Source organism: Anneissia japonica, unplaced genomic scaffold (genome assembly GCF_011630105.1).
Source record: "Anneissia japonica isolate Jap-2015-1 unplaced genomic scaffold, ASM1163010v1 scaffold288102_len79963_cov164, whole genome shotgun sequence".
Classification (NCBI taxonomy): domain Eukaryota; kingdom Metazoa; phylum Echinodermata; class Crinoidea; order Comatulida; family Comatulidae; genus Anneissia; species Anneissia japonica.
In genome coordinates this window covers 29723-44112 of record NW_022704005.1, presented here as the reverse complement: position 1 = coordinate 44112, position 14390 = coordinate 29723, and the positions used below count along the sequence as shown (strand labels likewise).

General features: G+C 35.8%; 1 long non-coding RNA gene across 1 annotated transcript; it reads left to right on the top strand.

Moving 5' to 3' along the window:
• Positions 1–1169: 1169 nt before the first annotated feature.
• Positions 1170–12633, top strand: LOC117104580. Its single transcript, XR_004444783.1, has 2 exons — positions 1170–1388; positions 10875–12633. It is a non-coding gene; the product is annotated as an uncharacterized LOC117104580 (long non-coding RNA).
• The last annotated feature ends 1757 nt before the right edge of the window (positions 12634–14390 follow it).

The following is a 14390-nucleotide window of genomic DNA, read 5'->3' as shown; positions in this document are numbered from 1 at the left end:
AATGATATTAATAATAATGATGATAATAATGATATTGCACGTTTCGTGTCTATAAGTATAAATGTGTGTTTGCTTGTTTGTATGTTTGTCTGACTGTCGGTCTGTATTTGTTATATACTTCCACTACCGCTAGCAATTGACGTTATATATTTTCACATCTCCATTTTTAAGATATTACGTTGTGAAATTCCCGCTGAGAGTCCGCACTGTTATCACGTTCAGAAGAAAATTGTTAGTAATCGCAAGTATTTGGCTGATTTCAATCCTGTGCTCATGTAATATTTTTATAAAAATAGTAAGTAATTATAGTACACAACATAATTGATAAGACCTAATATTAGTGAAATATTTGTATACTTGATTAATGAAGACGAAAACGAGGTAGCAATACAATGTATTTTAAGTAAACTATATTTTACATACATTTTGTGTATGACGGTACGAGTATTTGGGCTTCACCCTTCAACAAGGTTTTGGTCTATCTTTTAAGGTATACATGAAGCGATGGTTACGAGATGGCACCCCGGCCAACGAGGGGGTGGGGGCTATTAAGATAACAAGGCTTGTTTCAAAGTAGCAAACATCTACGATATTATTATATATAGATTGCCTCTCGGTGAATCCCTGGTCCCTCAGTCCAAAGGGGGCATAGAGCGGGAAACGTACCCCTCCAACTAATACCCAGCATTTTTCTACAGAGCCTTGACTTTAGAGTCCAGTAATTATTATTCAAATTTCAAAAATGGCAGAGCTTCGTACAGGGCATGGGACAGATCCAGAGAAATCCCAAAGGGCCCGAAAGTGGATAACACTTAAGGGGTTCGGGGGAATGCCCCTGTGAAATGTTTGTTTTCTAGACGCCCGAAAATAACGTATGAGACGTTTTGGGTGATCAATTATTTCTTTTTTGGCTTTCGAAAAAAAGGTGGGGCCGTCCCGCCCCCCACTGTAAATCCGCACCTGGAAGGGAATTTGCACCTTCCACCCCTACCGTCAGAGGTACCCAAATAACGTGGGGCTATTGCAACCATAAACCCTCCACATTTATCCCCACTGTGACCCATTCCCTTAAAAATGAAATACCCGCCACAGATTAACACGTGATTGATTTAAGTTGTTTATTGAATTGTGTTAAAAGTTATTCTCTAATTATGTAGGATTATGGAAAATCTTTCGGTATAAGGGGTAAAGATGGTTATAGTTTATACAAGTGGGACTTGTGGATTCCCATTATACAAATATATATTCCTGCAGTCATCCTGGTAGCATCTTGTGTGGTTACAACTACAACCCTCTGCAAAAGAATACACTGTAGTAGTGTGCATGGAGTCATCACAAGTTCTAACATATCCCCATCTTCAGGTAATTCTCTAAAAATTACAAAGAAGGTAAGCCTCTATCTTATTATTTCATGCTTATTCTAATCAAATGTTTACCACTAGTGAGTCCTGGTTACACTATTAACCACGTCCAGTCTATTTTATAGAAAAAAAACTTCTGGCGTAGAATGAACCTTTTCCGTATCTTTTTTTTTTTTTTTTTTTTTTTTGCTTTTAAACATAAAATTTGTAATGTCCTTCACAATATTTTTAGGGGTATTTATTAATTTATTTAATATTATTATTATTATCATCATCATCCTTATCACAATAATAATAATAAAAATAAAAATAATAATAAATAATAATAATTATTATTATTGTTATTTACTTATTCCTATTTCGCATATGTTACTCATGGTGACCCCCCTGAACAAGATTAAAAAAACCCCTTCTGTTGCAATTTCTCCTAGGTTGGGCTATTTTTAGCGTATACTTACTGGACCAAATACCATGAGCAAAAATACTGTCCTAATGGGAAAATCTAAGAGTGTATACCACTTGGCTTCATAGCCCAGTTGATATTCGTTACTTTTTCGCTTCGTTCTTAACCAGTTCGTAATTACTCCGTTTGTCGTGAACTTCGTAACTGCCTCGCAACTACATCGTGAACTTTCGTTGTAGGATAAATATTGATTGAACCAAAATGATATGATTAAGCAACTCTCACACTATCACGACCTATATGCACTGCGATCAGTATACGACCGACACCGACCAGTGTGAGAGCTGCTATGAGCAACTTGCTCGTGTAGAAGAGAGGGTCGTCGATGGTCGCGGAGTTTTCAACATGTTGAAAAAAATATAGTGGTCGGTGCTGGTCGTCAGGTCCTATACGATCAGATACGATCGTAGGTAGGTACGGTCGCATTTTTAGGTCGAGATAATGTGAGACAGGCTTTAAGAAAGATCACGAAAGAAGGAATTACGACACCGTTGCGACATGTTGCGAAAAATTTAGGAAGTCGTTAATGTTAATGTTTGTAAAAGTTTTGAACATTTAAAAATCACCATGATGCACAACAGCACGAAGTGTTTCCGCAGTCCTGCGAATCATTACGACGCAGAAGTACTTATGACAGGCTTGCCTTTCATTACGAAATGACACGAACTTCGTTTTTCCATACCTCTTTAAGCTTTTGTATCTTATAAATTGAAAAATTATTTAAACATAACAGGACTACCTCCGGCTGTACACAAACAGGACAACCTCCGACTGTAGCGAGGTTTCAAGACGTGTCGTTGAATCATCGGTACTAAATGATCTAATTTATTATCTTATAGACAATCAGCATTGATCAGAGACAAATAACTATTTTGAAACCAATTCTGAAACTGGGTGAGTTATCAGATGCATAAATAATAGTTATTTCAACTAGATTTTGGTGATATATATTTTCGGCCTGTGCTAGGCCCATTTTGCCCTATGTACACCACCACGATCAATCAAAATAGTCCCAGGAGATATTACCGTCGTTGTCTGCTTCAGTGATCTTCTACGTACATCCATTCCATCATAGGGAACTCGGAACCTCACTGCCAAATGGCCGAACCATTCGTTTACCAAAGTTTCTGAAAGGCATAATTACAATACGAGACAAAGGAGAATGAACTTTGTAAAACCTAAAATAACCAGTCAAAACAGTAAGACATTTTATGTTACGGCTATACAAGAATGGAACAAACTACCCTATATGATCAAGTCTTCACCGAGTTTAAATATATTCAAGAAAAGATTAAAATTATATTTAGCAGCAAAATCGGAAATGACAAACAATCAGTAAACATATAAATATGCTTTAAACATAAACATTTTTTTTTGTGAAATCTTATACATACCGCTTTTTACCTGCTTTTTTACTTACACTTTTACGTCTTTTAAGGTTTAACGAGAGTTTTTATTGTTTTTATTAGATTTACTTTATGATAAGGAGTTTTAAAGGTTTTAAATAAATTTTAATGTTTGTTTTTTACCTGTTTTTTCACATTCACTTTTACATACTTTTAAGGTTTAATGGGTTTTATTTCTTTTATTAGTTTTACTTTTATTAGAAATTTTAAAGGTTGTTATAAATTTTCAATGTTTGTTTTAGTTTTTAACCAACTTTTATGTATTTGTTGTCACTTAAGGGACCCCAACAGAAATAAACCGATTCGGGTTTTTTTTTGGGTTATCCTGAGCTGTAAATGTTTTACTAAATTATCTTTTTATTGTTCATTGTTTTGTTATTTGTAATGTGTTGAATTATGCTCAAATAAATTTGAATTGAATTGAATTGAATTGAGCCAAATGACCGAGCGGTTAAAGAAGGAGCACCGTGATCATAGCCAACAATATCGGCACGGGTTCGCGGCCGGCTCGCTCCTATAGTTCTGGTGGTGGAACAAGTCTTCTCGGATAAGGACTATAAACCGTAGGCCCAGTGTACACAAATGCTCATGTGCACTTTAAAGAACCCAGTACATCTTTCGAGATGAGTAGGGGTTACCACGGTGTACTGGTTCATTCGGCCCCTGTCGCGGACAGATGAAAGTGCGCCGGTTTACTGGCTGCTGAAGACATGAAGTGACTCTTAGGGGAGGAGAAAGTTATTGTAAAGTGCAACATTTAGTCCCGAGCGCATAGAGACCATGTATTATGCGCTATATAAGTCTCCAACCATTACCATTGCTATTGAGGCTAACTAAGAACAATAGCTTCACCGCAACTTCCAGCTAACGTATTACGTAATAGTAAGAACTGTCAAGAATTGTCAAACTCGCTTTCAATTGTTTTTACATTTGAAGTACCGGCTATCTGAATCCAAAGAAACAAGATGACACACTTTATAGTCCGGTTCAATAACTGTAGCAGTACTTTTATGTACCAATCAAAACTATACTGAAACCAATGTTAATCAAAGAAAATGTTTCTTTACCTAAAATGATATTGAAAACTGGGCCGCCTCAGTTTCTATTAGGATGGACAACTGCAACCTGATGTCACCATTGTTTCAAAACGCGTCTCGCACAAATTGCTATCAAAGCGTCACTTTAAATTTGAGTTTTCTCATTGTCATTGCTGGAGACGTTGCCCTAAACCCAGGACTTCACGCGCGACCTGGACTGGAAACCCGAAACAACCAGGCGGAACAGCCTGATCTACACAAACCCAAATACGACTGTTTCAATCGTAGGGGAATGCACTTCCATCATCTGAACATTTGTTCTTTGTACTCTAAATTTTCCAAAATTAAAGTATTGTTACACATAGTAGAGCAGTTGTGTGTGCCATTTCGGAGAAATGGCTAGATAAAACGATATCTGATTCAGAAATCTAGATTGATGGCTACTGCATTCTCCGCAAAGATAGGAACAGGAAAGGTGGTGGCGTATGCCTTTACATCAGATATGATATCGCATTTAATGAAAGACCTTAATAACAAAAACATTGAGTCGATCTGGATATAACTGCTACTTCCTAAGACCAAGCCAATCGTGGTTGTGTTTATCGATCATAAACGTGTACTTATATTACGTTTATTGAAAATCTAGAGTCCGTTGTTTTCAAAATTAGATCGGATTTAGAGGTATATATTTGAGGTGACACTAACATCGGCTACATAAAAAAATCCTACGCTTAAGAAATATTGTGAATTTTTACGACTATTTAATTTTACGCAAATTATTGATATTCCTATTCGTATAGCGTCTCCACCATCATTGACCACGTTCTAACTCTAAAGAGAAAGTTTGTTAACGTGGTTCAATTGGCGCTGGTTTAAGTGACCACTTATTAATATACTTTACCCGTATGGTGATTAGAGGATACATAAATAAACATAAGGCCAAACAAAATAAATAAACGGTCTCTCGTCAGCGCGCGCGTCGATTTAGACCTTGCGCGTCAATTTTTTTAAATTTTTCACCGGACATACAACATTGCCACCTATTCCGAATTTTGGGGTGCAGATTATCCATTCTAGGTTAGGCCCATGCTAGCCCAATTAATTAGCCTAGGGTAGGACCGGTTGTAGTCCTAGTATTTGTAATTATACTCACTACAGTGCATGCTGTACTAGGATTCTTACTACGATTTCTACGACATTCAAGCAATGGTTGAATTTGGTTGTCTAAATAATTCATTCATAATTACGTTCGTTCATAAACAATTTTAAAACACGTTGTTGCTGTTCGAAACCGTCTTCAAAAACTACCAAACTACTTTTCGCGAGTTTGGTCCTGGGGTCACGTGAAATATCGCAACAAAACACACGTGGGCTGGTTGTTGAAACTTGCTGCTCGACGTTCCGGGTTCCCGGTGGCTTGTACCGTTATAGAGAGAATGATCCGCTATAATTTCAGAATAAAAACTTGTGAAATTAATTTATGCTATAAGTTCTTGAAGTTGTAATAATGATTTTACTTGAATTTGACTTTAGAAAGGCATTCGTCATCTGCGCACGCGTAAACTTTGTATCGCACGATATTTCTCCACTTCTGTTTTTGTTTATAAAACGTGGTGCGTGATGAGTGAACGCTTCGCATAATGGGCTGTGAGGAGTAATGACTTAGGCCTAGAATTACCAATATATTAAGATTAATACGACTGTTATCAGGGACGGATCCAGTGGGGGAAGCCGTGGGAGCCGCGGCTCCCCCCCCCCCTTTGTACACAGTGTTAAAAATTTTAAAGCTTATTCTTGAGCCAATACAAATTCTTTCCTGGGATCACTCAAAATGAATACTTCTAAACATGTAAATATGCATCAGTACACGTTATACATAGGCCTAATAGAACACGTAGGCCTAAGCGTGATTTAATATAATCTTAAATCCATAAATCTCAGGCCAGGTCTTTTAAGATAGAAATGCGATACTGTGGTTCAGTTTTGTTTTATCCTTTTGCAAGTTTCTTTAAATGTTTGTTTAATAATACTACTACTAATAGTAATAATAATAATAATTATAACAATGATGATGATGACGACAGTAATAATTGATAATAATATTAATAACAATAAAAAGTGAAGAAAATTGTGCTAAATGCGAAAAAAAGTTGTGATTTGTTGATCATAATATAGTATAGTTAAAGCTTAGTAAGCTATAATTAGGCCTACGTTGTCCTGGATATTAAGTAGATCCCTCATAAAAGATCATGAGAAATTTGTTGGCGTTTCATTTTGAATAATGGTAATGTGATGATGATGAATTTTACTATATAAAAGTGTCATTTCTGGCCATCTCGAGAGGTACTATTTTCTCAAATTTTCTAACCTCAGCCCCAGCCATGATGGACTGAGGTGGTTGTGAAATCACGTTTTTGAAGTAGACCTATGTAAAGTACATACTCAAAGACAATGTTTTTAAGCTTTGTTTTCTATGGTATACACACACACATTAATAAGATCTCTATGGTTATCAAAAATCCCTGATAAAAGATCATGAGAATTTTTTTTTTTGGCGCTTCATTTTGACTAATGGTGATGTGATGATGATGAATTTTACTAAAAGTGTCATTTCTGGCCATCTAGAGGTACTATTTTCTCGCCTCAGCTCCAACCATTGTGGGGCTGAGGTGGGTGTCGACTCACAAAATGCCCTCCCCCTCCACCTTTCAAAACAGATCTGTGCCCTTCCCTGGGTATGACATTAAACTCCATCGAGTCGGCTCCTGATGTATGTCTTAGTGACTGCTGTTTGTTTTTAGGATATGATCTGGTTTTTCATGTCCATTTTTCGTGATTATGATTATCCTGGATAAAGAATGTTTTGAGCAGAGGTGGATTCAAGGCCCTCCCCACCCACCCACCTCTTCATTTTCTTAAGGAAAAAAAAGAAAAATATAATTCAAATTAAAGTGCGAGAGTGTAATTTCCGGTCATCTAGAGATGCCCAAATCATAAATTTTCTTACCTCAGCCCCAACCATGGTGGGGCTGAGGTGGGTGGTTCCTCGGTCTGTGAAAGACCCTCCCTGGTTCACCTCTCTTTCGAATTCCTGGATTTGCCATCCTCTCAAACAGTCCTAAGAACGTTCAGAGTGCGCTACTTCACAAGAGGATTCGCCCCTTGACCCCGCCGGAGTCATACGTAATTCGTATAACGGCTCCCCCTTTTCAAAATCCTGGCTACGTCCCTGACTGTTATTAGTCACCGTTATAATAGAATGATTGTTTAAAATAGATAAATATACTCAATAAGTATTTTATTTTCTTACATTTTATTGAACTAAACTGATGTTGAAAATTTAACGTAGCGCGACCGTCTAGCATGAAATGGGGATTTCCCTAGAGCAAGAATACGTTGTTTCATTGCGGTAGCCTGAAGTTTACACGAATTTCCAGTTGTTTATGTGAACATTTGTAAATAATGAAAACAAAAATTATGGGAACAGTTTGGAGCTTAAAAAATAGGTGCGGCATATACACAGGTGACAAAAAAATCGTGATATTTCGCGTCCTAATTAGGGGTGCGGCTTATACACCGGAATATAAGGGACCTTTTGGCATTTGATCGTGCGATACCGTAGCTCGGCGAGTTTGCTGAGCGTGTAAGTAGACCTATGTGATGAAAGTCCGTCGTCCTCAAGCAGTGGCGACATTTGCACCCTAGATCGAAGGTGACGGCTATGGTGGGATCATCGTCCGTCGGATTTTTTTCAAAGCGTACCCATTAATGCTTATAATGATGATGAAGACGGGCTCCCCTTGGCAAATGAAGCGAAATCGAGGACAATGTGGAAGGACAACAATGTATAGCATTAGCAGAACATAAAAAAAATATTAAAAACACATTTTCTGTACTTTCCATGCTTTTCAAAAAAAAAAAAAAAAAAAAGAGAGGAAAAAAACCCCGCATCGCCGCATCAATTCTTTAACTTTTGTCTGACCAGAGACAGAAAATATATATTTTTGGCCTAACACTGTAAAATGAAATCTTTACGTAACTACTCTTAAGAATTGTTAATTTTTGAACTTCGATCTGCGGCAAACGGTGTTTAGCTGTAAGAATGTCAATGACGCTTGGTATAATTTTAAGTGTATAATTTTAAGTATATTTTTAATAATATCATCGATCAAATAGCTCAGATCAAAGAGGTCAGATTGAAATGCAGATCTGAACCATGGATCAAGGATGACATTTTATTATCCATAAATGAAAGAGATAGGTTACTTTATAAATTATGAAAAACAGAAATGACACGGATTCTTTTAACTTTCTCTATATTAAGAAAGAAAGTCCAACGTGAAATTAAACTAAAGCCAACTACTTTAGAGATAAATTAGAGAACAAACACGATTCCAAACAACTGTGGAAATACTTAAAACAGCTTGGTGCAAATTCAAAATTTAAATCTAAGAGTAAAGACATAAACGGCACATTATCGCACATTCTCACGAAGTAGCAAATCATTTTAATATTTTTTTTTTACTAATATTGCATCGAAACTTTCATCTAAGCTGAAATCTTGCCCAGATTTGTTCGGGGTATCGACAACAGCCTTTAAGGCTTATTATGACAAGAAAGTATTTAAGTACGCTATGGTTACTCAACTATATAAGAAAGGCTCAAAAATAGATGCAAGCAACTACAGACCCATAAGTGTTCTTCCTGTAATATCTAAGCTGTTAGAAAAGGTAGTTCTTAAGCAGTTTACTGATTACTTAAAGTCAAACTGGTAAATGATTTTCAATCTGGTTTTAGAGAAGATTATTCTACAGAAACATGTTTAATTTATATTCACGACTATTCGATATGAATCATCAAAAGATAATTTCACAGGAATGGTATTATTCGACCTAAGAAAAAACTTAGTGTAATGGGCGTTTGCTCTAACTCCTTAAATTGGTTTAAGTCGTACTCGACTGACCGTAAGCAAGTCGTTTATTCGAATAATGTTCAATCTAAATATTGTTTAATAAATACCGGGGTTCCGCAAGGGAGAATTCTCGGCCCGTTGCTTTTCACATGCTATATAAACGATATTTCTATTAGTACGAAATGCAAAACTATTTTATATGCAGATCATACCGCATTATTAGCTTCTGGTAAAAGCCCAGAAAATATTGCAAATTGTTTAAGTAGCAACATTGATTCATGTAACACTTGGTTAATAACTAATGAACTCTCTCTACACGTGGATAAAACTGAGGCTATTCTTTTTGGGCCAAAAAAAGTTTAAAATGTTGAAGAAAGTAGGAGAATAACCCATAACTTGCAGCGTCATTGCGCGCGCTGAATTGCGTATGGGCGTGGTCCGTGACTACCTAGCAGCTGTAGAGAGGTGCTTCTTGGTAGATACATGTTCACATCATTGTACAACGACAGGGGCTGAAATGAACCATAACATCAGGGTAACCCCTACTCTTCCGAAAGATGCAATGGGTTCTTTAAAGTGAACACGAGCCAGATGTATACACTGGACCACAATTTTGAGTCCTTATCCGAGAAGACTTGGTTCTACCAACCGAACCATGGGCGAGGAGCGGCTGGAACCAGCACCGATGTTAAGGCTGTAGCTAGCGGCGCCCCCTGCTTTACCGCTCGGCCAGATTTTTAAAATATATTGTATGGGTAAAGAGCTATCACGGAAGCATACTGTTAAATGCTTAGGTTGTTACACGAATGAAGATCTTCGTGGTGAAACCATGGTAGAAAACGTACTTACCAAAATTTATGCACGACTTACATTTTTGTATCGGCAAAGCTGTTATCTGAATATATCAAATCGCAACGCCTTCATATTTTGTCACTTTGATCAGGGGCGGATTTAGTGGGGTGAAAGAAAGAATAAGAAAAAAATGATAGCCTAGAACGCCTCAAATGTTATTTTCGGGCGTCTAGAACACAAAGATTTCGCGGGGGCATGCCTCCGGACCCCCTAGGACATTGTTGTCTCGATCGTCTCGATAATATTGAAAGTCGGGTTAAACGATTAAAGCTAAACCATGTTCACAAAATCTTCAACAACCAAGCAATTTCATACATGTATACTCATTTCTCAAAGACAGCCACCATTCAAAATATCACAAGAAGAAGCTCTCATACACTCTACCTGCCTAAATCAGAAATCAGACACATATGTGAAAGATACATTCTTCTACACAGCTGCACAACAATGGAATTTTTTACTGCGCTTTTTAAAAAAACATTAGTAAGAAGAAAGATTTGAAAATTAAAGTTTCATGAGTGAATGAGAGAATTGATTTCAACTTATTAATTTTTAGGAATTTGAATCATTGTCTTCGAAATTATATAAAACTCATTTTTATCCATATGATTATATATTTTGCATGTTTTATTGTTTTACCGATTTAATGCTTTTATTGTACTTGTGTGTATTTAATGGACACATGGAAATATGCTGGAATGATATTTACCGGCTTTTTAAAGTTATCCATGGAAAAATTCTGTACGTTAGAATTCATGTTTATCTATTGTAATGTTTATTTGTGTTCAGTGCTTCCGAATAAATTCAAATCCAATCGAACATCTCATATTTTTTCTATCTTAGGCTATCAAAACAGTAATCATCGTGACTGTGGTTTTCTTGTGCATGACGTTACCGAACGCTGTTGTTCGTTATTGTCTTACAAAAGCGCGGCCCTCTGATGACATATATCGGTATATTCGATTGTTAAATATGGAGACAATAACTAATATACTTAGGCTATCTAACAGTTGTATTAATCCATTCATATACGCTTTGGTGTCCAGAAGTTTTCGGTTGGCTGTGAAATCAACGTTTTGCAAAAGAACAGCTCAACAAAATAGAAGTTAGGGAAACCATGGATGCATTAGATAAGCGCAATTAACTATTATTTTATTATATAATAACGCCAGATGTTCCGACATTTGGATTTGCTAAAATATAATTGAACATAGACCAGAGGATCCACTAATTAGTCTTAAATAAAATAAAAAGACAGTAACTCCGAAAAGAGACAAAGACATTTTGAGATGGATGTTGCGATATTTTTGATCATTTTCAAGAATACTGATGAGACTTGTTGAATAATCTTCGATTATTCATTGTTTATTCATGACAATCATACCTAATGTAAGACAAAACTCATTTTTAATTACCTCGTTTTAATTGGCTAGATTCAACTTTGATTTTAATCTTATTGATCGGTTTTTATTTGCTTCTGTAATACTTCTATAAAAATTGTAAATATATGGGTAGGTGAGATTTTCTTATCAGTATTCTTGAAAATGATCAAAAAAATCGAAACGTTGAATCTTAAAATGTCTGTCTCTTTTCGGAGTTACTGTCTTTTTTATTTATAATTAACATTTAAACATTTACACTACAAAACATATTTGTGGACAATGTTAATATTTTAGCCAATATCTGATTTAGTTACATGTACAGAGAAATGTTTACGTAGATAACCTCTAAATCACTTTGCCATAGCGCTTCAAATTACTATATATATAATTTATATATATATTATAAACAAATATATAACATTTAAATGTAAATATATTATTATTATTATATTATATTTTTTCATTATTTAATGTTGATGCTTCAAAATATATCATGAGTCTTTTACGGTCTTCTATATTACCCTGCAACGGACTTAGAGCTATGTAAAATTAATACCATTATGTTCAGATATTAGGAATAGGCCTAGTAATTTATTGTGCAAAATGATCAAGTGTTGCTGAATGGGTTAAACCTCACGAAACATATTCCCATTTGGTTTGCTGAGTAGCACCGCAAACACAATATAACCAAATACATAGGAACATAACTATATAGGCCTATGTGATAATTATGTAGTATTAAGCCAATGTTAATGTAACATGTTACTGCTTTAATCTTTATTAGATTTCCCTTAATACCACGTACTGTATGTAAAATTGTATATTATGTTTGTTAACGAATAATTGTCATTTCTCTCCACAACCCTATAAAATCATCTATTTTAATAAGCAACTTTTTGCAAAAGACATGGTGCCACTTTTGATCTTTGTTTATCATTCATACATCATTTTAAAAACTATTGATATTTATGCTTTTATTTTGTTTGATTTATAGGATCATTGTATGATTTATATTGACCTGATTGTTTGAATCTTTATTATGTTAGTTTAAGTTTCCTTGTATTGTTTAGCATTAAGTTAAACATTTTATTTCAAAATTGTGTTTATGTATTTGCCTAGTTTTAAACTTGCTTTTTGTTCGTAAAAACTGTTATTTTGGATGCACCACTATTGTGTGTGCCACCGATCTTAAGGTCCTAATAAATTGATTGATTGATTGATTTTCTTCATTGTTTGAATATTTGGCATTGCATGATCTATCTGAATTTGAAATACATACTCCCTCAAATTTGAGACCTAAAAATCGGGGGTTGTCTAGGGTTCCTCAAATCGGTCTCCTATAATATGAGCCTCAAATCGGCTAAAACTGGTCTCTAAGCAGCATACGGTACCGGTACAATGAGGGTAATCGTGCAAAAATTGCGACCACGACTAAAAAGTAGTCTCTAAAATCAGCATAATTATAGAGTAATCAAATCCAAAAACTTCTAAACAGAAGATTAAAACTGCAGTGGTCTCAAATATGGAACTTTTCTTATGTTTTAATAGAAAATGTCATTTTGATTTGACTGAATCATCAACAAGGAAGCTTACAAAACCCAAGGACTAAACTACAGTGGCTATGGTCAGAAGGAATGAACACATTCATCACTGGTAATACAGGATCTAAAGCAAAGGCTGGCTCCTTTCCCTTTTATCCGTCACTAGATATAATTGAATATGTCCTACAATCGATGTCATAGACACATCTGTTATGTATCAACAAAGCTCTTTTGGGTCAGGGTGCTAGATCGACAACCCTATGGGTAGGGGCTCCTTTAGGCCCCTAGGGGTTGGAAGCCCTGCTGATTACCGCATGAGAGAGGCCTTACGTCACTGCTCTAAAGTATGACGTAGTTATATGCCTGGATGACTGATGTATAAAGATCGTTATTTTCATGTTGCGTACCATACCGGGGGCGCGCTACTAGATGCAGCACTAGTTAAAACAGTTTTATGTCCACGCTACCAGATTCACAAAAAAACAAAAAAAAAAAACAAAAAAAAAAACTGTTGTATTCCAATATATTATAGTCATGATGTACTTATGGTCACGATGTGATGTCATCATGACCATATTTAGGCATGTCACATATCAAATAAAATTTGATAGTCTATATAGGGCTTAAGAAAATTGGTTTCTGGTGCAGACCGTGCCTTCTTTTGTATTTTAATTTCATATTGAATTATGAATTATATATATAACTAAAAAACACTACAGCGATAATTGACTGGTTTAATTGCCGCATTTCATCCTGTAACGTGCTAACGTGAGGACTACTAAGTCTACTAAGACGAAGGCAATTTGTTGAATTGCCTTGCCAACCCCGACTGCCGTGCGACAACAACCTCTAAGGTGTTTGCATGAGATGGGATTGAGCAGATAACAACAACTTGTGAGGAGTATTGAAGCAACTTTTCTAATAAAAGTCACAAAACAAGGAAACCATTGGCGTGTCTACGGGGAGTGGGGGTTGGGCTTGTGATTACATTTTATCTATATTTTCTTAGGCCTGAGATAAATATAGGCCCTATGCAACATGGGTGACAGAAAAACAAACATCGTTAAACATGTAGATAGATTAGATGATTGGTTAATTAATTTAATAAGTGATTTATTGGTTGATTCTAAAACGCCAGTGTCATATCTAAGGAGTCTTAAAATGTAGACAAGACAATTCGCCGAAGACAAGACAATTCGCCGTAAGGAAAAGGTAATTTATAACGTTGAGGGCAGCATATTTTAAGAGGCGACAAGGTTATTTTTAGCACCGCGGAACTTTTCATTTATTAACATCTACATTAAACTCCGCCCATACGACCGAGTATCTTTCGCAACTAGGCTCTGCAGCCTAAACTAAACATTAACGAAAAGGTTGGTAGCTTGCAGTAATGTAATTGTCTGTTTATATCTATAGCTATCAATACTTAAATTTTG